The sequence below is a fragment of the Oreochromis aureus genome, linkage group 15 (assembly GCF_013358895.1).
Source record: "Oreochromis aureus strain Israel breed Guangdong linkage group 15, ZZ_aureus, whole genome shotgun sequence".
In the NCBI taxonomy this organism is placed as follows: Eukaryota; Metazoa; Chordata; class Actinopteri; order Cichliformes; family Cichlidae; genus Oreochromis; species Oreochromis aureus.
In genome coordinates this window covers 32,013,207-32,039,105 of record NC_052956.1, presented here as the reverse complement: position 1 = coordinate 32,039,105, position 25,899 = coordinate 32,013,207, and the positions used below count along the sequence as shown (strand labels likewise).

The following is a 25,899-nucleotide window of genomic DNA, read 5'->3' as shown; positions in this document are numbered from 1 at the left end:
GGTGAAGAGATGAAAGACACCATGTTAATCATGTGACTGATCACTAATATCCTGCTCAGTGAGCACAAAGAGATGTCCGACATTGCTAAAAAGGAGCTGGACACCATATTCCTTCTTGATTATCTAATTTGTGGTGTTGTCTTGCTTTTGCAAGTTCTGAGTACTGAGAAAAGACCACAGGTAAGCGTGGGAGTAGTCCCCACCCAACTCATCCATTCACTCAGTACATTTGTTTCAAAATCATTTTGCAGGTTTTGTATTCATCCAAATTCTTGTCCAGAGCATTAATTCAAAGCATTATAATTCTGACTTCTTTCAGTCCAGTCCATTTCCAGTCTCGCAGAAATAAATCGCTGTGTTTTAAAGGCAATCTTTAAAGCAGCTAATAACGTCCATCTTTTAGCATTTCTGCTCTGACGTCCAGCGGCTCCATAAGACAATTCTACTTATTCCAGTGATCTGAGCTTGTGCCACCAGTTTTTCTGCCAACAGATATATGATGCACATAACTGCAGTGATGTAACCATGGTGTTAAGACTAACTGGTCTGAATTGTCCACATTAGGAGGCTGCAGAGATTTTGGACTTGTTCACATCAATCAGGAAGCCCTCATTTTTGAGTTTTGTAATAAATGTTTGTCTTTTTTTTCTTCTTTTTCAAAACTGTCAGAAGTCAAAACCCAAATTGAAAGTAAAACTCAGTCCATTGTACAGCAAGGCTTATATAAACAATCAAAGGTCCAACACAGCTAGCCTCCATATGATTTGGAAAAAGTCATATTTGTGTCACATGAAGACATTACACCCCAGACTATCTTCTAACCATTTTCCATAATTCAAAGTGACATTTCAGACAGAACAATAGTCTGGAGATTCTTATTAGCTTGTGCTTACTTCTTCGCCTTTGACACACCTACTTCTATGTTATTGGGGTGATCCCTACAAATCTGCTGAACAACCACTGCTGTCAGTTTTCTCTGCCTGCAGTAAAGTGAGTGTGGGGGGAGGCTGCAACACATTCACACACCCACCCGACGATTGGCCATACCAGGTTAGATGACCTCTGCAGTTTAGTGTGGTAATTTGGGAGGTGATGTTATCCTGAAAACATATGCGCACAAACACACGCACAAACACACGCGTGCACATGTGTCTTCATGTGCACACACAAATAAAATTACCACAATACCGCTTACACGCAGCTTCTCTGTTGGTAGAAGAGATTCGTTTTTTTCTCAGTATGTCTACACAAGAGGTTCATTCTGACTTGAACAGCAAACCACCACTCTTGGTTAGTAAACTAGCTACTTTTTCTAATACTTGTGGTGCTAAATAGGTTCACGGACGCACGTCTGAAAGTTGACTTACTTAATTTTCTTTAGTGGGCTGTGTGCATACCGATATATTGCGTTTCCTTTAGGTCTATCTCTGATGCTGATTTTAGATTCTTTTAATCACACGAGTCATGGAAAATGGAATTGGAATTCATTTTCTTGTACAAAAGGAAATGGTACCTTTTAGATAGATAGATCCTGGATTCACTACATTACTTGATTAAGTTTAGGATGCGATCATAGTTTAGCATAGCAACTCCCCCATATTCTTGGTGTACTGAAAAGCAGCTGCAGTGGGAAAACAAGAACTTAAAGGCAAAGATTGATTATAAATGTATTTGTGAGTAGTATAAAAACTAGAAGAAAAAAAAACATTTTCCTTAAAATGTATAAAATAAAGCTTTGTTGTATGGAAATGTATTTTTTAGGAGACGGGGCTCTAATATAATACACAGAATCTTTTCAGTGTTATATGAAAATGAAAAAACTGGATACTTGGCTGTAATAAAAATACGTGTAAAATACCTTTGTGGGAAACTCTTGATGCACTCACAAGTGCTTTTCCTCTTTTTGTTTTCACTTTTAAATGTTAACACGACTCCATCTGAGTAATCATCATGTGCTAATAGTAGTCTGTCAGAAAACATACTGTGATATTGATGCCACTGTACTGAATGGAAATGCATTGTAATATATTATAGTATCAATCAGATTGTAGCGCACACAGACACTATAGTGCTGTGAAAGTATACTTTTCTCAGTCTTCATATGCAGCATGTATCTGTGGTTTCTGTAACCGCTGATCATATTTCACAGCAATCAGTGATGCTTGGCTGTTTGAATCATATGCAAGAATTTGCAGGTTTCACACAAAGCAATCATTAGTCAGCTGATTTGAACGAGTTAAGCTAAGGCATCTCTAAACATGACTGAAAAGTGATGCTGCTGCAGAATGACTCAAAATGTACTACTTTAGCCTGTGCATGCCAAGTAATATCTAGTAGATACCACTAACAATACAGTACACACACACACACACACACATATGTACATATATATATATATATATGTGTGTGTGCAGTTAGGCAAGTGCAGAGGTGTAACACAGTTCAGCCAGAACTGTCAAAATACGCCAACTCAAGTCCCGATTCCCTCACATCTAATGCTATGGCACAGACTGAAAGGTTATGGTTTGAAGTGTGCGCAGATGTGACACAGAGTGCGGTTTAGTGGCTTTTGGGCAGCAGTATCGATGACTCATACTGAGAAGAGAAAGCAGTGCTTATTGATTAGACCCCTTTGCACAACCAAGCACCACAAGTCACAGTGGAAATAGTCACAGGCTGGAGGAACTGTATCTCCAGCCTACTGTGCGTGTGTGTGATGTTTGAGGTGTTATTTGGTTTTCATCATTTGGTTATGAAATGAAAAAGGGAGATATTGGCAACACAGAGTTATAGATATATCTCTAAATCATGGAAATAAGCATAGCCCGTGTATGTGCAGTTGTGCCTGTGATGTTGTCTGTGTGATAGAGACATTTGCACATTTCAGACCGTTCGTAACAAACAGGAGGTAAAGCAGTGGCCTCAGTCGTACACCTGTTCCAGAGCAATTACTGTGTTGGTACCCAACCTGTGATTTGTCTGCACAAAGGTGGCCCAGCTGTGTCATGGCGCCATTAGAGCAATCTGTTAAAGCACACTGTGGCAATCTGACTGCTAATATTTGCTGTGCACTTTCACATTATGTTAGTACACAGTGTGGGTATAGAAAACTGACTGCTACAGTGCCTTTTTTCATACAATCGCATAGCATTCAATAAAAAAAGCCTCTTTAATAAGACAATGTAGACGTAATCACAATCCATTATCTGAAAATAATCTATACAAACAATTATGAATTAATTATGAATTAATGAACCACGAAAAATTGTTAGAAAGTAACAGACTACTGTGTGATTTCAGCTGACACAGTTTTTGTTTCTAATTTTGTTTTTATGAAATGACATATTGAAAGCTTTGTTTGAGCTCTTACAAAGAGAGATGTGTGTCAAGTCATTGAATTTTCCACAGGTGGACAACAAGTTATTGCAATATCTGACAGATGGGCAATAGGAACAGGAAGCGTCTGAACTCAGTTTTAAGTGTCATGGCAAAGGTCGCAAATACTTAAATACATGTCATATTTTCTAGTTTTTAAAAAACTAAATTTGCATAATTTCACTTTGTCATTATGGGGTATTGTGTAGAATATTTTAATCCATTTTGGGATAAGGATGTAAAATGACAAAACCCGGAACAAGTGAAGTGTGAGTTTTGGGATGCACTGTATGTGGCCTTATAGAAGCAGCAGCAGGCTAGATAACTTGGTTATAGTCTTTGCTCTGCAAAGATCTGTTTTAATCTCTATAACTATGGATTTCTGCTTCATTAAACAGGGCTTTGTAACAAGTTCAAGGAGAAGAATCACTGGCTGCAAAAGCAGGCAGGTGTATTACTCGGGCAGCACCTGAGTTCACTACAACAGTGTACGCCCTGTCCACAGCACAGGCACTGATGGCATATGGGTTGCACAATAAGTGTGATTGATTTTTCCATCATGGCTTGAAAGTACTTGTTAAAAGAACCACATCCAGAGGAAACAGCAGAGCTGTGTGTTTTCACACATTGATCGTCTTCTGCTGTAATATATATATATATATGACGCACTTTTGTTCTCCAGTATAACATAATGCACCCATACAGCCCCAATGACTCTGCAGCTTGTGAGGGTAAATAAGCCAGTGCTATGTCATTTGTTAGTGTTAGTTTTAAAGCTGAGAGCAGCAAGGCTGACTGATGAATATGATGTCAAGCTTTGAGTTCACATCTCCACCTGTCAGCACATCCCTATAAAAACAAACACAAAACCATATAATAAAAGACATATCTCCTGATACGAGAAAACACTTTTCTGGCTGTAAATATTCCTTTCACTTAGATATTAATATAATTAATATATATATGATATTAATGTCATACTATATAGCATTTTGCATTGGAATGGTGACTATAGTGTTTCTAAACTAATGACCAATGGCTCTAAAATAGGTAGCCAGCTAAAGTTAGCTTCAATTAACTTTAACAATCATTTCAATTTCAATTCAATTTAGTTTTATTTATACAGCGCCAAATCACAACAACAGTTGCCTCAAAGTGCTTTATATTGTAAGATAGACCCTACAATAATACATACAGAGAAAAACCCAACAATTATATGACCCCCTATGAGTAAGCACTTTGGTGACAGTGGGAAGGAAAAACTCCCTTTTAACAGGAAGAAACCTCTGGCAGAACCAGGCTGCTTTCAACCAGTGTATGAGGTGCTATTCTCCAAAATATATATGGTGTGTAAAACATCACCAAAGTGGAGCTCTGGTAGGAATTCTGGTGTTTGTGGTGCTTAAAGTACTGCAGTGTGCGCTGCCACAAATGATAGTGAGGATGATTTCAAGTGTGTTCACATATTTTTGTTTTCTTCTTTTAAGAGATAAGGGCTTAAACATATTCAGTTTAATGGAGTGTCCAGTACTGGAGGAGTTGTTTTGCCCTTTAGAATGTGCAGCTTTTAAGCTAACATCCTATGTGGCATTTGTGGCTTCTGTGCAGATGTGCTGTGGCTGATTTGTGCAATATTTTGTTATAGTGGTGCTTTTTCAGTCTGAGACAGTTCTGGGTTAAATGATTCATGATTTAAATTCACATTAAATGACACACATTACACATTAAGTCCACCAGCTTTACATTTAAATCTCTATTTAAGGCTGTTCTGTTTCTCAGTAGTCACTCAGAAATACTGAAACGTACTGTCCTCCATCTTAAAGGTCACCTTCTGCTGCCACTCCCACTCAGCCTGAAGTCAAGTGCAGAGCAAACACTACACTGACTGATGGAGTAGGAAAGCTTTCCTCCCAGATCAGCCCAGTTGAACCTCTGGGGAAGAAAATGCAGACGCAAGCTGCTGCTATTTGTGGATGAGAGACAGCGCTGGCTAAAATGACATGTTGGACCACGGTCTGCGGGAGGAGGTTAGCTTTTCTAGTGGCACACAGTTCTTGGAAGGCATGATTGATGCACATCTCTGCTCGACCGTCTTAATCGTTTTAGCCTGTCTGTGGCTGTGTGGCCACAGTGTCCATGGCCTGTGAGAAGGCCACTCTTAAGCTCCAAATGGGGCTAAATGGCCCTTCTTTATTCTGCTGCTGTTTCCTGACTGAGGTCAGCCTCTCTCCACACCGCAAATTACTCCCTAAAAAGCTGGCAGACAGGGCTGTGCAGAAATTGCCATTTATTTGTTTATAGGTTAAGCTGTGCACTAAGACCCCTATAGTAAAGGCTATTTTTAGCTGCCTAATCCTTCAATAGATTTATAATCACTCAGGCTGACCAAACAGAGAAAATAAACACAAACATGTAGACTGGGTTTGTAACTGGCCTGCCATCGTTTTTGCACTGCTGCTTTTATTTAAGAAAAAGACCCTTTGCATCACATAGACCTACTTATGAACTGCCAGATGTCAGCCTTATTGTGGAACCCGAGATAATTTATGGGATATAAATCGTGATTCTAAACAAAAAGTAACTGGGAAGAGTAGCAATGTTTGTAATGGAGAGTGCAGACTATAAAGTTTACAACTGTTTCATTTTCTCTCATTTTAAATGTATCTGTGATAGATGAAGGCAGCCGAAACCATCCAGTAAAGAACTTAAATACTACTGATTACTGATACCTTGAGGCACAATGATTGAAATGCGAAATAGTGATGTCATCAGTCAACTCTTAACCTTTTTCAGCCTGGGAGTCCCTACGACAGGGCCAGACCAAAAAGTACTTTATTGCATCTGCAGGCCACTAGCAAGACAGATATCTACCCTAATGATCTACTCTTTTTTGGATGGATGAGCAGGTCAGAAGAAAGAAGACAGCTCAAGTCTCACTGGAACTAAAAAGAGGTCATTCATTGGTTTGTGCAGCACACTTTACGGCAAGGTGCCACTTGAAAATGACAAAACCAAACTGTTTGTTGAAGAGATTCTGCACTCACAGTCCCTGATACCAACTCTTCCATTGTCTGATGACATCATTAATCTGCTTGTGCAACTTGTAGAAATGTCTCCCCTGCTTTGCACAAACTATATGAAACATATTTTCTCCTCTGTAATTGTAACTATTTACCTATGATCAGATATAGACTGTACAAACTCTGACTAGCATCCAGTTTTACCCCTAATTAGTCAGTGTCATCATTCACTGTCAGGAACATTAATCTGCTGGGTATGGTCTTAAAGGACATAACCACTCAAAATTTCTTTAAAATGAAACTCCAAAGATACGAGTGTTGTACTGTTGTTTTTCAAGGATGAATGTGTGAGCAAAGTTTACTGCTCACATAGCTTAGCAGTTCCTCACTTGCCTTTTGAGGAACTTTTCCCACCCCTCCAGACTATACCTGTCAGAGTAACAGCCCTGAGTGAGTCAGAGTCTATTCAACAGACCTCCACTGACTTCAGGTTATTTGAGGGAAGTGCTAATGTAACCTCAACAGTAGTTGGAACATTCCATCTTAAATCAGCAAATATTTAGAACATGCTCTGCTTGAAAATCTCAGATTTGTCAAAAAATGTTATATTCCAAAGTTTTGACACATGAAATTTTAGCTTCATATATAAAATACTTTAAAAAAAATGCTATTTCCAGCCACTTTGAGAGCATTTTTGTGCACACTGAAATCCAAGGCAATGTTTAAACATGAATATCTAAAAAATATTCATCACACAAGCCTGAAATCTTCCCTGGCCTTTCTTACCATATAAATGAATCAAGATCTGTAATATGGGAGATTACAGATCACGAAAAGACGCATATTTGAGCACACACTGATAAAAAACTTCACATTGCTAAAAACCATTAATGACAATTTCTGATTGGTATATATTTAGAAGTCAGGATGCTGCAAAAATTCTACATGAACATGAATACTTTTTAACATGAAAATTCTTAGTCACAAAAAGGAAGAAAATTCCAATTAACTTTCATCCTGGATTAAATGTGCCTGATTCCTGCTTATCTACCTATAGCAGTCACTTCATTATGTTTATACTTGGCTAATAAATATTGTTATATAATACATATTATATTTTATTTTAAAGTTTTGCTATAATTATGTTTTTGTGTGAAAACATTTACATTTTAATACTTTAAAGTAAAGCATTAGAGTATATTCTAACTGTAACCTTGAATTATTAGACAGTCCAGGGCACTGTGTCTTGAAAAGGCTGACAGATTAGGTCTTGAAAATGAAAAATACGAACATATTTAACAAAACTATTTTCTCACTTATAGTTGGAGTGAAATCTGAAAACTCTAGAATTTTTTTTTATTTGATAGGGCAATCCACTGATAATGTATTTTTGTTTTTGTTACCTTTTTTGCTCAGTCTAGGATGAAAGTTGAAAGAAATGTTTTATTAACTGTTGTTAGCAAGAATTACAAGTTAAAGGCTATTCTATATGCTGCATCCCATTCAAGAATTGTCACTAGTTGTAGAGTGACTGTTTCTGACTGACTGGTTGGTCGGTTGAATGATTGATTGTAATCTGCAACCCACATGGGGGGATCAAATACTTATTTCAGTCAATGACGTGTGAATCCATTTATAACTTTTACGCAATGTTTTTTTCCCTGTATTTTTGGTCAATATTTTGTTTTTGCATTTTAAAAGAAAACTATCATAAAAATGACAGAATGTCCATTTCTGTTTCTGTGAGCAAACTCCCCTTCCCTCACTCTATAACTTTAATACATTTTACATCTGATTATTCTGAAGTCTTTCACGTCCTTTGTGTCAAGTCACAACAAACACTTCACTGCAAGGTGGTAGGGCTGGGAGGTAGGGGAGGGCCTTAAAGTTGTCTCATAAACAGCTCACAAAGCACCAGAGTTGCCACATCACCTCCCATTCTAACACACAGAGAAACACACATTCACACTGCTCTGAAGGAGGTGGAAGCTGTGGCAGTGGAAGATGGTGCGTTCGTTTGGACTTTATTTCACTTCCCCATTCCCACACAAATAGCACAGTGCAGTTTGAAGACATTTCTACACCCATGTAAGACATCCCTACTGCACTGCAGGAGCAGTCAGTGCAATCAAATCGCTAGGTTTGCACGAAAGAGATAAAATTAACAAATCAATTAAAATCAATCATTGGAAAAAAAGCCTTCCAGGTCATTCTTGTACTGTACTTAAACAAGTGTAGTAAAATGTTTGTCCAATTCCAACACAAATCAGCTGGGTTCAACAACTTTGGGAAATAAATGTACATTTCCTAAAATAAAATTAGTTTATCACAAATAAGGAACACACATGCAGTTCGAAACAGAAGGTCATAACAAAATCAATATGATAGAGCTGATTTTTATCATAATGTTGCAAATCACTTTTTGTTTCTTTTCATTTTACATGGCATTGAACAATTTACTATCATAAACACCTAATTGGGTGTTTAGGCACATTCAGAAATATATAGAATATACAGAAATATATCTTGGGGAGAATGAAGTTGCTGAAACTATGGATTCCTCAGCCACTTAGATTATAATGTAAACTAACCCGATTTTATATCCTCTATTACAGGTCTTTTGAAATTCTGAGGATCAGAATGCCGAAAAGAGTGCACACAAATAGCGGAACACACACGCATCAACGCACAAAGAATGCTCTAGTGTCTGAAACGTTTTTTTCACCCTGTGCCTGTGAGTCACAATATGAAGGAGGAAGCCAGGAATGAGTCAGAAAATGTTCCACAATCTTAATAGTACATCTCAGAACTGCATGAATGATTGTCAGGGACTGTTTGTCTCTTGATACAATAAATAACTCCAGTGACGAGACAAAAACCTGCAATCTGTTGACTGGTCATTTTCATTCTTCGCTAATGAATGTTGCATAATGCAACAAAAGACAAATACAGATTAGACATGTTGTACAGTGGGATAGAAAAATGGAGAGGTTACAACCATCTATAGTTCATTTGAGCAAACCTTCAGATACTTTTTCTTCAGGATGCATTGTCTGATGCTAATCCTATATCACTCTCTTGTGAAAAATCTGCAAAATATATATGGCCCTGTGTGCAACCGCTCTTTGAAATTCTACTCTATGCCATAAATTAATTGGCTTTGCAGATGAAAGAAGTGTGCATTGTTAAGTGCTAAGTGCTGAATTGAGAGGCTTAGCAGAGCAGCCTCACTTCAAAGCTCCACCGAGTACATTCGGTATCCTCACTCCGCTGAGAGGGGCGAGGCATGCTTTGAGGGGGGATGGAAGCAGGCTTTGACTCATGTCTGTCTGTCCTACTGACACATCACTTGAGAATTCCTTTTGTGTTTGACTAGATTTCTAAATCACTTACACCTTTGCTATTTTAACTGAATTGCAGTACAAAATTCAGAGCATAGGAGCTATTGTTCGTCTCTATACTTAAAGATTAGCTTTACCAGATATAGATTTGCATATTCTCTATATGTGGTAGAAGCTTTGCTTTATAAACGAGTTTAAAATGTATTTTGTTTGTTTTGTTAATTTTGTTAAAGTGCATTGTTGGGGGCAACACAAAGTAGCACATGATTGTAGTGACATTACACTTTTAAGTATCACAGTAATGTGATTGGTAATTACATTATGGTTACAATTATGTCGTTACTTACGTTACAAAGGTAAAAGTTGTCTGCACACCAAGCTTGGCACTCCCTTTCAGTTCATGTACAAGAGGACAAAAATGGTGGTGTGCTACAGGAGCGGAAATAAAGACATGACTTTTTTGCACAAACGGACAAGAGCACAACGGTAAACTGGAAACTGCATCGAGGACAGAAACAACCAGATTATACTGCTAACAGAATTTAGGCTCTTTGCAATCATCTGCATAGACAGCATGCTAACAGAAAGCTAGCCAAGAACCCAGAGTGATTTTAAAGTTGAGTTCATGCCAACCCCCAGCCCAGCAGCCAGACCCTGATCTTCAACAGGTAACAAAAGCAGTGATGAGAAGTCAGGCTTGTAGCCTCGGTTTCTACCAGTAGGATCACTATGGCAACTGCTTTGATGTTTAATCTTTTCTTAATGTTGTCAGTTTTGTGTTCATGCATCAAAACAAAAACAAAGATCGTATGTGAGTCCTCATTAGGATAGGGATTTGTGTTGGCGTGTGGGACTGTAGCCTCAGGCTGAGTGCAATACTAACGTTAACATGCTAACATGTTTGTTATTGGCAGTGTTAAAATACTAACAATAATATAAAACTTTAAGTCTCAAGTTGTTACATGTATTTGCTTGAATGGGACCCTTGGCTTCACATTTTAACAAGGTACACCTTGAGCAATTTTTTTTTATAGTTGGTGTCTCATTTGCTGACTGGCATATTTTGCTATTATTATACTAGCAACAATTAATTACGTTTTGTTTCCAAAGATGTAATAACTTTGATCGAACTATTCTGTTTGCTGCCAAAACACTGGCCCATTAGCAGATGAGACATCCTAAATTATTATAATGCAGATAATTTGCAAAACAGTGTCAAACAGAAGTCTTTTACAGACACAGGGATCAACAAATTGAGCACTGATACTTGGAGTTTTGGTTCAAAGTGAGCGAATTTATTTACAGTATCTATGTTGGGGACATCGCTGATGAAAACTTCGATGTCAAAGGGTTAAAGCCACTTACAGGGTATCCGTTCCACCCTTCATCTAATCCCATCCATCACCAATAACCACAATCCATCAAATCTTCCTCTAGATATTTTACCAAAAATCTAAAGCGTGAACCTTATGATAGAGTTTTAGGGGGAAGAAGTAAATTACTCGTATGGGATGCTCAACAATGCATACTGGCATACAGCTGAAGGGACCCATCAATGAGTTTCTTTCTCCCCAGGGAGCCACTGATTACTCAGCACAGGCTGGGCTGGAGAGCAGCACAATAGGTCTCTGAACCAAGTATTGATGTCATACTACTCATCTCAACATTATCCCTGCTATTGATTAGTCTGATCTCAGCCTGGAGTGCTGGGAAGCAACAAAACACACAGTTCTTTCTCTTCTTTTTTTTCCATTGACATCCCACTGACTCCCACATAATCTGCAAAAACAAAAAATGCTGTAACCCAGCCTCCCTTCTCACACTCCACATTGATCAGCACCACACTGATAGAGCTGAGATTCTAAAGTGTGCAATCACAAAGAGTAAGTAAAAGCTTTTCATCCCTCTTAGCTAAATTGGTTTTGCTGCAAAGTAATCATTAAGGAGACACAACTTGCAGCTCAGAAAGCAGTTGCTCTCAGTCTGCATCATGGATTTTAGAGTAAACCCCTTGATAACAATATTGACATGTTACTGCTTCTGTCAGATTTGATGTTGACTTGAGAAATGTAAGTTTGTGCAAAACATTCTAACAGCTAGCAAATTACTCACAGAGAACAGTGAGTTGCCAGAAGATTTACAGTAAGTGGAAAATGTGATTCACCCACTGTGATGCTTCAACCCCTAAAAAAATCAGTGGAAATGTAAGCTGCGCCTACTACCAATCATTGTTTCCACACAGGAAAATGTACAGGGGTTTAACCTATTTAAAAAAATCAGTCTGTATCACATGCCTGACTGCAGGATATTTGTCTGTGCTGAGGAGGGATGTGGGCAGAATGATGCTTTCATTTAACTCTATGGTATTTGGTGAAAGGATGTATTGATAGACAACAAGGTTTTCTGCAAATTGTCCATCTAGTGGCAATTTCTGGATTTTATTTTAACCAGAAAGCAGAGAACAAAATGTCATGTTTAAATAGAGGGAATGGTATTTCATAAGAGATGTTTTGTAATGCAGCATAAAGTCAAATCAAGAGCTGTGTTCATTTGATTGTGGAGCTCAGATTCTAGAACCTGTGACATGGGAACACTATTCCCCAGCTCCTCCACTCAGCTGGCTCTCCGCCTGGACTCTGTCACTCACTCAAAGACAATCTAGGGCGGTGGTATCAAACTGCAGTCCTCAAGGGCCAGCATCCTGAAACTTTTACATGTGTCCCTGCTGCAACACACCTGACTGCATGCTGAGGTGGCAACCCTAACCCTACTTGAGTCAATTTAAAGAAATGTAAGTGTTTGGAAAAGTACTTGCTCATTCACTCATGAGCTGCTGTAACATGAATGAAATGGCTGAATTGCCACCTCAGCATACAGCCACATTCTATTGAGTCTTGCTAATGACCTACTAATTGTATTCAGGTGTGTTGCAGCAGGGACACATGGAAAAGGACTGGAGTTTGACACCCGTGGGATGTCTGATGCCTGACAAGTCACAGTATCATTTGGAGGTTTGAATACACTCATCATGGACATACAATGAGTTTCTTCATGATGTAAGAACTAACAGAAGCCATCTCTGAGCTCCAGCCCTAAACTTTGCTACTGTGACGTTGGCTTGTTTGGAGAATTCCCCAAGCAGTTTTCTCTTCCAGATCAAGTTTCCATTTAAACTGCAGTTTGAGCAATTTTAATTTTGAAAAGTCAGAATATGTCGTCTCATCTCCTTAAATACCGTATACACCTGGCTCACTATTTACATCCTTGAAGGTCTACAGTCAAGCAGGGGTGCCTGCGTAAGAACCCGTCTTTCCTGATTTTATCGCTCAAGAATTCGTTATTCTGGGCACAGAATCAACATCAGACACGTCATCACAATCCTTTTTGGTTTTAGAGGAAGGGAGGGTAGGAAAGGGCTCACAGAGCAGTTCAACTGACAAACCTACTTGGGAGAAGGGGCTAGGTGAAAGAGGCCTCTGAAAGCGGGGTTGGGGTTTAAATACTGGTCTGCAAGGTTTGATGGAAACAGATGTCAAACAGGAACTCGTGTGTTTAACGTCTCCTCTGCAACAAGCTTCCTGATCTGCCTCGACAGGCGCCGGCCTGCAAACTGCTGCCTCATACTTCACCTCGGACCGTCTGTGACCTACTTTCTGCTGGGATGTGGAAAGTCAAAACAAAAAAGTAAGAGAAACAAAAGGCTCACTCGCTTGCAGGATGATTTGGACTGATCATTTTAGGTAGCGTCTTTTCTAGCTCCTCTGTGCCACAGAGTAAAATCACAGCGTTTAAATGTGATTTAGGGGAAACACGTAGTAGCCACAAAAATCAGCACGATATCATAAGCAGAAGAAAAACCTGGTGTACTGTAATACAACATCACATCTTGGAATAAGTTATAGAAGTAAAAAGTCTTTTTGCCTTACAGTATTCAGCATACTTTATTTGTAATCCAAGCTAGTGTTAGATAATAAACTAGCTTGCGAAATTTGATATAAAGCAAAATCAACTGCTCTGCTAAAGTCTCATCAAACAGCTTGATTGAAATCTAGATATTCCCTCAGCTCATGACATTTATCTGAGAATTAGGGAGAAGGTCCTTTGGGTAAACTTTGATAGCATTTGTGCGGATAGTGTATTCCATGTGTGCATATCTTTCCCATCAGCTCAGCTCCACAAACTTTTTCTGACTGATAACAGCTGGACAAGCTTAAAGCCCATTTCTCTGGGGTGGTAAACATCTGGGCTCAGACACACCTGAGCCCGGTGAGGCCAGAGGCCAATCTACCGATCTATCTGTTTATCAAATCGGAATACTTTTTGGTTTTCAGAATTCCTCGTACTCTTCTACTTCCAGCCAGACAGAAAAAGTACAATATGGAAAAAAATGAAGAATGTTGTGAAAAATGACAGCAGATTTCCTAGCACGGATTGCTTGAGAAATTAACCTTGTGATATAACTCCCAGAAATATTTCAGTGTTTTCATGTTAAAAAACAATGTTAGCATTAATGATGAAGGGTAGTAATGTCACTTTTTCCCATGACCAGACACTCAGCTAATATATTATATTTTCAAGTTGAGACGTCCAAACCAACATAATCTTCTCGAGTGGACAAAATTTGTGGGAGAACTTCTAAAGCCAGTAATTGTCTTAATACTAACTTCAAAAAATCCTAAACATTTGTTTTATACAGCAGGTGAAAGATTTGCTGGTCAGTTACGAGTCTCTGTATGGGTCCCTCACTTACTGCATATGCATTATGCATTCAATCAGCATTTTTCCTTTGTTGCAATATAACTTCTAATGTATGAGTGCCCCCAAGTCTCACAACAGCAAAGTTCACTTTACATTGCTGTTAACTTTGATTATCTTTATAGACCATCTTTACTGTGCCTTTTACATCTTATTTAAACAGTTAAAAAGAGAAATTTGTTTTGTGCCCACTATCGTACTTATTGTTTTTTTAATTGAATTAATTACTAAAGTTGTGTGGGCCTGTGTATCTGTGTGTGTATCTGTGTTATAGTTGTTTTTTTTATTCTGTTTTTAACATGCTTCTTTGTTCAGCAATTTGTGACTGTTATGTCTGAAAAGCACTGAAAAGTGAAAAGCGCTATATAAATAAACTTACTTAAAAGGGGATTTTATCCGTCAGTAGGAATAATAAACAGGAATTCCTGCAGGAATTTACATTTTACAAGAAGATCCTGTCTGCAATACTGTTAATTATTGTTCTCTCACTAGATCAGTGGTCAACAATAAATCATAACATCTCCTCCTGTGATGTGATGCCTCTCTGTGTCTAAAGACAAGGATTACTTCATTTTATTTAAAAAAAACATTCATATATACATATATGGGCTTTTAGCCAAAAAGTCTATCGTGCACATGAACCTGTTTAAAAACACTTGGAGGAAGGGGTGAGGTCAGATTTATTGCAAGCTAATTAATATTTTTCATGGAGCTCAAGTGCGAGTGGTACTTCCTGTACCCTGGCTGTAGTCCACACACTACTGCTTGACTCACACTCCTGCTGACATTAGTTTTATTACTCATCATGGGATTGTGACCTGAACATCTGCAGCCTGAAGGAGAGCAACAGGGTGACAGGGGTCAGGTGAGGGCATGATTAGGCTGCTTGAAGCACCTCCAAATAGGACTTCCAGTGAAGAGCCAAAAGCATTTGTCATTAAGGGGCATGTTGTTGTTGGGGGGTAAATCAGGAGCATTAGGTTAACGAACAAAACAGAGAACAAAGTAGGAGGGAGAGGTGGGACAGACTGGCCAGGGTGGAAGTGGCTGACTCAGGCAGGGTTCACCGAGTTCAGCAAGTAAATAAGTGACTGACTCTTCCAACTGCATTCCAAGGCTCCACCTCACCCTCCCTCCCAGCGTCTTCTCGGGGGGATTCCTGGGGTTTCTGGGGCTGCTCTGTATGTCAACATTTCCAGACCCTGCTGCCAGCAGTGAAAGGGGGTGGGGCAGCTGCTGCGTGGCTCATTCACTTTTTCTGGTTTCTGGGAAGGCTGCTCTGTTGTCCCTAACAAGAGCATTTTGTCCCAACATTTCCTGAGAAAGCTCTTGAGTGCTTCCTTTGAGGTTATCTGCACAGCAGTAGGTAGACGTGGCTGGGGTGGGTACACTCATCATGGACATGAATGTTATGGTGATTTGAGGCTGCTTTGAACTGTTAAAAAATGTCATTCAATTAAAATCTGTGCTCCCAATTCTTTTTCTGTGTTTACAGATGAAGAACAGTTCAAAGAAAGGTATAATCAATAAAACATGTCAGGGTGTACGTTGTCTGACCAAGTGTACAGAACATAGAAGCATTTTGACTATGGAAGCATCTGCCTCAGCTTTTACTCATCATCTCATCCAGATGAGTTAAAGTTCTTTTCCCATTCAAGTAAGACACAAATCTGCACTACTTAAAAAAAACAACAACTTGAAAAGAAGTGCTGATCTGCTGACAATTGGCTAAACCATTTGAGGTTAAAATACTAAATGGGAATGAGTTTGAAGAAAAAGAAGGAGATACTGCATTCTGAATGAGCCTCAGTTTCTTAATCAAATTTGAGTCTCAGCATAACTGTTCCATGTGAACTCATTTGTTCTTTTTCTGCCACATAACTAAAAGAATAGTGTATGGTTCGGGTTGCTTACATACACTCATCATGGGCATGAATGTCAGGATCATTTTGGGGGTTTGACCCTTGTTGGATCTGAGAAAATCCAAAATAAACTGCACCCAATTCTTGCTGTTTAAAGAAATGTGCGTTGTACGGTCATTCCGCCCGGGAAAAAAAAACAGTTCAAACAAATCACAAAACAAAAAGCCCAGGATTACCATAACATTCATGTCCATGAGGACTGTATCTAAACTGCAGCTCCATAGTGCAAATTGTTTGTCTGAACACAGCTGAAATTGAAGCTGGTAAGGCTTGAACAAGTCAACAAAATGACTCATTTTAATTAAGTTTTTGCTATATAAAAAGTTGAAAATTCAGGGGCACTGGAGCCTTACCACGATCAAGTCTGTTTATCTGAGTTTTCCAGCCTGAGCTAAAGGCATCCTAGTTATTGTTTTGGTATCTCTGCGTGGAGAAGGTCTAAAGGTTGAGTATTCTTGAGTTGAAGGGCTGAAATCCTGAGAAAACTGCCTGAAGTAAACTAGCTCAGAGACAATAGCAAGAGGCTGAAGGTGAGAAGAGTTGGGCCTTTGCATCTAGTAATATATTCCAAGGAGATCTGTAAAGTGCTCCGCTGCCAGTTGCCCCACATAATGGTTTCCATGGTGATAGGTCCTCAGAGCCAGGCCTGCAGTACAGAAATGAACTGACAGAACAATGACCCCAACTTTCACCACGTTACAGAATATTTTTCAGAGGGCTCGTTTTCCATTCTGTGTCAGAAGGTAAGTAAACTTTACTTTACAGAAAAGAAATTCTGCTTTTTTTCCCATCTCTGTTGTTCCCATTATTTCCATGGCCAAAGCACAAACATGTCCTAAAGCTTCCAGAGCCATCCTCTCAGCCTATAGTCTTGACAACACAGTTGGAATTTGGGATTTGTATGCATCAATAGTTTAGAAGAAAACAACATTCTTTCCCCAAGTCTGAAGAACCATTTCCCTTCAGAGAGTCAATTTCCATTTTAGATAACTGGGAATTTTACAATGTTGATTTGAAGCAGTGCCTTATCTTCCCTATAATGCAATATAAACTTATTATGAACAAATTTCATCAGTAAACCTTGCTTAAGATACTTGTTCACATAGCTGAGCAATCTACAACAGAAAGAGGAAAAAGCGAATGAAATAATCACACTGAAGAGAAAAGCTCCATAGCTGGTGGTCTATCAGCATGAACATGCGCTGATGTTGGGGTTAGGGTCATGCCTTCTTTGTTTAAATTTTCTATGAACAGAACTGACAGCTTGGGTTGACATCACAGGCCCCGGTCACAGGGGTGCACTATAAAATACAAAAAACTAAGAGGTCAGTGGCAGCCCTAAAATGTATTTAGTGTTCAGTGCTACTTTATGCTATTGTGCGCTTTGTTGTTAAGGTGTGACAACACAGTTCATTTCCAAGTTAAATATGTTTGTCTAACAGTGGACAGATACAGGTAAAACATTATTAAATCATAACATTAGCTATGGCACCAGCTACCCCTTTGGCTTCAGTTTTTAATGTGCAAAGCAGTCACATAGCATTTAATAGATATTACTCAATTTTTAAAGTTCTCTACTGTTCTCTGCTGGACTTGTTACTGTGACGTACCGTAAATTTTGGGACTAAACCATTCTAGAGACATGAGTGGGTACATACCTAACTATGTAATCATCTACCACATACCATTATAAGTGTTTATGCAGTTTATTAGGTATAAATGTACTACACCTTCTTAAATGTCAGGTTTTGCTATTAAAAAACAACAACTAATTATTCAGCTATGAAATTAATCATTAATTGCAGCTTATGCCTCAGAGTCATATTAATGATTCAACAATTATTGACAGCCCACCAAGTTTCTAAATGTTCCACTTGTAACTTGCTCCAGATTTCAAAGGCAAAAAAAACCAAAAACCAAAAACAAAAAAACACGCAAAAACACCATATGACAACTTAAGGAGAAGACAGTCAGTAATCGAATTTAAATAAAACACTTGCTCAGGACACCTTAAAGTTGCACTGTGAGTTTGCTCATTAACTCTCCTCTTGAGTGACCTTTGTTGCTCAAGGTGGGCTGGAATGAATTGCAGCCTTGTCTCTGACATCCTTCCAAACACCCTGCAAAGACAGACTGTGCTGATTTATATCCAGTGAGAGCAATGCAGATTTTTATTAACCCACCGAATGTCCTCTAAACACTTTAATTCCACATCAGATAATACCTACTAAGTAAAAAGCCAGGGCCTCTTCCTGTTAAGCTAATACTGCACAGGAAGGAAGTTAATCTATAAATGTACTGTCCCAGCTACCAAACATTAAGTCAACCTGATAGAAGCATCCAGTGACAATTCAACTTCAAAATTACCTTAGATGCAATATTGGTGCATAATAGGTACGCCTGTTCTTTTGACTTGTTTAAAACACCGGAGCAACAGTAGCACCTCTGCAAGCTCTGAGACACAGTGGTGCTTTAAATTCTCATCTCCAATACCCCTTTTTAAAAAAACAAACAAAATGATTTACAGCTGAGGCTGTAGGAAATGGGAATCCCATTTGTGTTGTGGGTTTCTGATCAAAACCCAAAGAATCAACTTTAGGCACTAGCTGCTAATGCTTTGCTAGACCACTGTTACTCAGACCACATGCACTGAGGTACAGAGCACCCAAAAGGTGGTGCTTCAGTTTTGGTGACTGTTCCTTTGCACGAAATGCAGAAAAGGAAATCAATTTTTTGATCTCCTGTTGAACAAAGAAATTAACACAGCGAAACAGAAGGTCAACCAAAAATCCAGCAACCAAAACATGTCTCAGTACTTTTTTTTTATTCAAGCACAGTAGTAAGTCATTTTTTATATTTGGCAACCAGGTTTGCACACACATTGGGAGGAATTTTGGCCCACTCTTCTTTAAAGGAAATCTCCAAATCCTTTCTTGGGTGCCACTTGGCAACTCAAAGTTTCAACTCTCTCCACTGCTTTTCTATAGGACTGGGTAGGCCACTCCATGACATTAAGGTAATCCTTGTATTTTTTGGGTCACTGTCATGTTGGACTGCCCATTCCTGGTCCACCTTCAGTGTTCTGGCTGAGATATATGACACATCCATTGGCTGTGTATTGCGGTGAAATCGTCTTGTACCCAAAGCATAATGGTTCCACCTCTGTGTTTAACTATGGGGATGGTGTTCTTTAGGTCACATTCCACATTTGTCCTCCTCCAAACATGATCATCATGATCATCGTTGAGATGTTTACTTGCATACTTAACTGTGAGATTAAATCCATTACAGCGTAGTGTGTTACCAGTAGTGTTCTTGGTCCCAACTGACATCAGATCATTAACAAGCTCATCCCACATAGCTCACGCCTGGACTTCTAAACTGAGGATGATTGATGGTCATGTTATAATTCGTACCAAGCTTCTTGCTTCTTGTACCGATTGCAGTCTATAATATTGTGCATGATGTCCTTTGAGAGCTGTGATTGATTGATTGATTGTAATCTGTGTGTCCATGGCTAAATTGTGGGAATGGAATTCTAGCTGGGTTGAAGAGATCAAATATTATTTCACTTCATGACATGCAAATTAATGTATACCTTTTATGCAATGTGCTTTTTTTCTGGATTTCTAGTTTCGTATTCTGTCTCTCCTCTTTAACATAAAAATTAAAGAGTGCTTATTTCTGTGTAAGTGAGCAAAAAAAGGGGACCAATGATTATTTCCCCCACTGTATATGTGCGCATTGGAACAGTACAGTTTTTTAATCCAGCTCACTACCCTGTCAAAATATGGTAACTTCTAGTTCCAACAGTCCAACATGGTGTTTCCAAAAACATAACACTGTGGTTTCTCTATGCAGGTTACAGAAACAAATGGGTGACATGGATATGTTTATCTTTTATATACACCCTATAAACTTTTTTCATGCAAAATATGATCAGGATAATTAACAAACGGAAATGATAAGCAATTTAAACTATATGCACAATCAGTAATGACATTAGCACCAAATCCAGACCTTCCTGCAGTGCAATGAACACAATAACATCTGACAGAGGGGCTATTCTATCTGTATGAAGACAGCATGAGAAGAACAAGTGCAAAGAGCATTCGGCACATGGTAAAAGCAATCCAGTCTGATCATGCAGATTAAAAGGTCAAACTCTGCCTCAAACTTGCCTCTTTTCACTGTGTTTTTGTTGCCAGTGGTGGGTTTGCCTACTAAAATGTCCCGTCTTGTCCGAAGTGTGACAGTGGTCCTGGGATAAGCTGGCAGACTCAACACCCCTCCCCCCACTGGCAGGGCCAGCTGTGTATTAAAATAAATCTGTGCACTTGTCCCACCCCAACACACTCGCTAGACATTACCTTATACAAAGCTAGCTCCAGTATATTCTGCTGTCTGGTGGCCTGTGATCAGATTTTAGCTTCTCCTGCTGCCCCTGGCTTCAACTCTCCAAAGCCCCCCTCCATGTTCAGCCCCACCTCTTGTGTGTTTCTGTGTACATGATCTCACATGACTCAACAAAAGCCCAGTCTTGGAGCAGGGCTGTCCAGAGCATTTTTCCCAAGAGGGGAGGAGAAGACTTAGTTTGTGGAAGAGACCTGGAGTGCTGCCCTCAACTTGTCAGGCCTGATGGATTTTGGCTAAAAATAAAAGAAAGAAAGGGGCCCTCGAGATGAATGAACTCAGTAGTGCTGCACACTGTTAACCAAGAAGCCACATCATGCAACATCTCCAGGTCCCTGGCGCTTGAAAAACAAGGAAGGTTTGCATTGTGCTGGATTTCACAAACAAAACAAACACAACAGCCGAAGAAGTATAGCTAATACAAGATGAACCAAGTCAGTGGGAATTCCTGAGCTCCCCTCTGTTACCCCATCCCACGCACATTCCCCTGCCACATTCTTAACAGCAGAAAAATCAGAGCAAAAAGGGAGAAGATAGAAGGATCATAACTGAAACCAAAGCAGGCAAGTCTGCAGCCTTTAAACTCAGGGAGAAGCCATGATCACTTACTACTACTACTACTTTTTTAAATCAACCTTTTAACAACATTTTTCAGTTGTTATTTATCTCAGTGCTTTCCCTGTACAGTAATGCATTGTCACCATTTACAGAACAGCTATTCACAAATGCTGCCAGTGTGCTGTAGACTGTTTTTATGAAGAGAAAACCTGTGCATTTTGAAATAGAGTGTTAAGAGTTGGGTATGATTACAACAAGGAGTTCCTGTTTGCTCTGTAATGGGTTTACAATTAACAACCACCATTATATTAGATCTGACAAGCCTTAATTAGAGGACAAGCAAGCAGATAATCTCAGTTCTGACTGGATTTCTTAGCTAATTATACGCCAATCTTTAACCTTCCTTCCTGCTCCTTCTTGAAAGAGTAGTTATAAAACAGCTAAATGATCTGCAAATGGTTTATTTCAAGAGTTTTAGTCAGGATTCAGAATTCATCACCATTCAGAAACAGCACTAGTGAAGGTTACGGATAATTTTCTTAGGGCCTCTGACAGTGGACTCTATGAGAGATGATATTTCTCCCATATTAGCTTCTCTTCATTGGCTCTCTGTTAAATCCAGAATTGAATTTAAAGTTTGGATAAATCTTATCTTAAAGACCTCATAGTCCCATATCATGCCAATAGAGCACTTTCCTCTCTGACTGCTGGTTAACTTCTGGTTCCTAGGGTATTTAAAAGTAGAGACAGAGCCTTCAGATTTCAGGCCCCTTTTCTGTGGAACCAGCTCCCAGTTTGGTTATGGGAGGTAGACACCCTCTCTACTTTAAGACTAGGCTTAAAACTTTCCTTTTTGATAAAGCTTGTCTGCTAGGGCTGAATTAGGTGACCCTGAACCCTCGGTGAGTTACCAATACAACAGGCCTAGACTACCTCCCATGAACTAATTGACGACTTTTGAAGCATTTATAAATGAATTAAACAGACACATTATATGGGTTGCTCTGCAGTATTTCTTCTATTTGCTATATGTATGACCATATGTAAAGCCTGTACAAGGACTATATTGTGTTTCAGACTGACATCTGGATCCTATCAGAGACCACAAATGCAGAGAAAGCAGTAGGTACCAACATAGGCAGGTCAGGCTAATGAGTGAGTGACAGAACATTTTCAACCCGTGCAACAGATCACATCTCTCCCTCACACACACACACAAACAGAGGTTCTACCTTACCTAGCCTGCCATGCTATCCCTTCCAACTCAACAAAAGAACAAAATGGCAAGAAGGGATACATGATACAGCAGGGTTAAAAATAGCCTGCTGACGGAAATAGAGCTGTATTTCATGACCCCTGCATAGTGCTCTTGGTTTACACTTTGAGTAACTGTAGTGAAGTGTCCTAAGACTCAAATCAGAATTTTTTGAAATGGTTTTGCTCTTCTTATTGTTTTTTACACCACTAACAGAATGAAACGTTCTCATACAGGTCAAAGCCAAGAATGTTCTGTTTTGAGATTTCAGAGTCTTATGGTATGTGAAGAATAAATGATCTGCCTGAGAAAACTGAGAACTCTACTTTCTGTTTTGAATTCCACCGCATAGCCATACTACTTAAAAACACACACACAATTACATCTTCACATAAATATCCATGAGAGGAGCAGCAAATTTTCCCAGCTGTGCTTTGATGCACATCAACTAAAGCTTAGTAAGAAAAGGAGGGAATTCAGGAGAAAGAATGCCCGAATATCAATTGTTTTCTTGTACAATGTTACCAGTCATCTTAATTCAGAATATCTGAATGTGGTCTTTGCTCCAGATCAGGGTAAGGATGAAAAATGGCCCATGAAGAGGGAGATTAAACAGGGTTTTGCTTTTGATTCAAAAGTTGCACTACTGTTTTCTTTATAATAGTTTTTGCACAGAAAAAGTTGCCTTTTGTTAATTTCACCATTTAAATAGGCACCATTTCTTTGTAACTGCTAAAGAGCAGCATGTATTCATACAAACTTGATTGATTCAAAGACATTCCAGGGGTATAATGGGAACAATTTCTCCCACTTGGTGTCATAAGTGCATGCTACATGCCTCAGAGTGATAGGAACAATAGCCTCTTTCACTCGTAGTGCCAGGCTGGGGATGGGGAGGTGCATCACTGGAAGCAGACAGGGCTGTACAGTTGAGTGCAGATACTTCAGAGGGGCCTCACACAAACCCAGGCAGCAAGTTGTGGCACTTAAAGCCCAGACATGGGTCATGAGTGAATTACATGCTGGGATTACTGCTGCTTTGTAAAACACATGCATGACAAAACTTTGTATCTGGATTAGAACTGGCTATGGCAGCTAAAATATCAATTGTTACATGTTTTCCCATATTAAGGATGAACTGCATTGTAGATGTAGTACATGGATTTTCCAAATAGTGTTGGAAGGGTCTCTGGTTGGGGTAAGGCGGCCAGGCTTAGGGTTAGGGTTGGAAATGTGTTGCTGCAGTTGAGAAAAAAGCACCATCCCAATTTTACTTTAGGTTAAAGCCCTGTGGAATATCATTGATGTATCCTTGAAGCTGTCTCAGCTGCAGCTCATTTTATGACACTTGACCTTTGCAAAGATTGTGCAGTTCAGTTTGTATTAGTCTTCCTCCTTTTTGCGCGCTAGACATTTGGATCTACAGGGAAAATGGTGGCAAACATTTAGGACTTTGGAACAAATCCAGCTGAATGGAGCCCCTTTAGTTTTAATGTAGCGTAGTAGTAAACACACAACTGCGCCTTGAACTGCTGTGACAAGTCAAAATGCCTGCTGTGAAACATCTGCTGAGTCAGAAGTGCATTGTAGAGGGGTAAGGAAGTTAATCTAATTGTGTTAGATCCAGATGTGAGCTCGGCACTATTTGTTACAGAGTAGAGTAAGGTTCAAAAATATATATATATATGTGGTACTTTTACAGTTGATAATTGCTTTATAGTGCACGTCTCATTCAGCTAGTTACATAAAGTGCGTTTATCCATGCCTAAGTGCTTTCTAATATTCACATAGAAACTCAAACTCTTATGAATGGATCTTGCAAGAGACTCGGGGTTCAGTATCTGACCCAAGAATATGATCGATCCACTGACCTTTCAAATGGTATATATCAGGCTACCATGGAGAAAACACACTAACAAAACCACAATATACAGCCATCTTTAAAAAATCGCTAACAATAACTTAAGCTGTCTGAAATAAAGTCTCACACACACACACACACACACACACACACACACACACACACACACACACACACACACACACACAACAAAAGAAAAGAAAAAATCCTAAGAAAATATCTTTTTCATGTCTGTCAGTTATCTTTCTTTTCTCTTTTCTGAATGCTAAGACTTCAGCCATTAGGGTATAGCACTTTTCTATTCTTTTTAACAATTCAATTTTTACTAGTACATCACATCCACGGCCAGTTTAGAATTACTGAATGACATGCATATCTTTGAACTGCAACCCAAGGAGTTTGAACAAGGTTCAAACCTGGCGTGGCTTGTGTTTTTGTGCAAAGGACAGTACTAACTACTGCATCATACCTCACAGGTAATAATGCCTCAGTGGCTGGAATTTGTGAGAAAGATTTATCCAGCATTGCCTCATTCACCCAGTCATACAGAGTGATGGCTGTGAACTACCACCCAAGGTGGCGGTGTGTCGATATAGGACGTAGTTTGGGGTTAGGTATGTTGCGCTATAGAAACATAAGGAAGCAGTACTAAGGATAGAGATTACACTTATTTTAGCTAGATTTTCATAGCCAAATGCTTTGCAGCAGGAGGTCCAGGCCAGGGAAGCATGTCACTGCTGCCAAAAGTAAAAGTATTCTCAGGGTGTGAAACAGATGCCAGAGCTCCACGTGGTCTGGGCTGAGCCCTCTGACAGTCTGTACTCTTACTGTAGTAGCTTTAACTCCACCATTTACGCTAACCAATGACACTCAAAGAACACCGTTGTATTTGTTTGAAGATTGTGAAGAAAAACTGGCATAATCGTTCCGTATTTATGTTCATACACAAAGCACGTGAGAGCTGCAACATGTCACTTCAGAGTTACCGTTTCCCTTCTAACAAGAATGTATTGAGAGGGAAATTGGACATAAATCAAATTTGCGAGAGAACAAGGTTAAAGTGGAGGTTTCTTTGACTTATTTTGCAACCGGAGTGATCATAAGGATCGCTGAAAGAGCGACTCCAGCACAGCAGAAAAAGTTGGATTAATTATCACTGAATATTAAATCTTCTACAGCTGCTACTCTACCACCTGCAAAGGAAGTCAGAGAAGGAAGCTGCATTTCCTTTGCAATAGTTTGTTATAAATGGAAATATGAACATTGTAAAGAATTTATTCGTTTTGAACCGTGTGGTTTTCTTGTTTGAGAACGTCAAGGCAGTTCGTAAGCCTTTCTGAATGGTCTGATTTAAAGCAAGGTTTTCGGTTTTTGAGTCCAAAAACTCTGTGTTCAAGAG

General features: G+C 39.2%; 1 protein-coding gene across 2 annotated transcripts in view; it reads right to left on the bottom strand.

Moving 5' to 3' along the window:
- The window catches only part of bach2b (BTB and CNC homology 1, basic leucine zipper transcription factor 2b), an 89,975-nt gene that overhangs the window by 50,177 nt on the left and 13,899 nt on the right, over positions 1-25,899 (bottom strand). The gene's annotated exons all lie outside the window — the stretch shown is intronic.